The sequence below is a fragment of the Chrysochloris asiatica genome, unplaced genomic scaffold (genome assembly GCF_000296735.1).
Source record: "Chrysochloris asiatica unplaced genomic scaffold, ChrAsi1.0 scaffold02762, whole genome shotgun sequence".
Taxonomy (NCBI): domain Eukaryota; kingdom Metazoa; phylum Chordata; class Mammalia; order Afrosoricida; family Chrysochloridae; genus Chrysochloris; species Chrysochloris asiatica.
This window is the reverse complement of record NW_006411280.1, coordinates 8,922-9,425: the sequence shown is the minus strand read 5'-3', so window position 1 is coordinate 9,425 and position 504 is coordinate 8,922.

Sequence of the window (504 nt, the reverse complement as noted above, 5' to 3'; positions counted from 1 at the left end):
CTGAAATTGACAAAGAACAAGAATCGGGAATTGAAATCTTTCAATAAACTGATTAAGCACTGCAGGCATTCAATCACCTATGCCAAGAAATTTGGAATTCAACAACCTGGCCAGCTGATTGGAAGAGATGCATATTTGTGACCATTCTAAAGAGAGGTGGTCTTCAGCAATCATCAGACAATATCATTAATATTGCATGCAAGTAAAATTTTACTAAAGATATGTTAAAAATGGTTGCAGCAGTACCATTGACAGGGAGGACCCAGAAGTTTAGGCTGGATTCAGATGGGGAAGTGGAACAAGAAATATCACTGCTGATGTCAGATGGATCTTGGCTAAAAATACAGAATACTAGGAAGATACTAGGAAGTACTTGTGCTTTATTGACTACACAAAGGCTTTTGATTGTGTGAATCATTACAAGCTATGGACGGCATTGCAGAGAATGAGTATTCCAGAACACTTAATTGTGCTCATAAGGAGCCTGTTAATAGACAGCCTGTT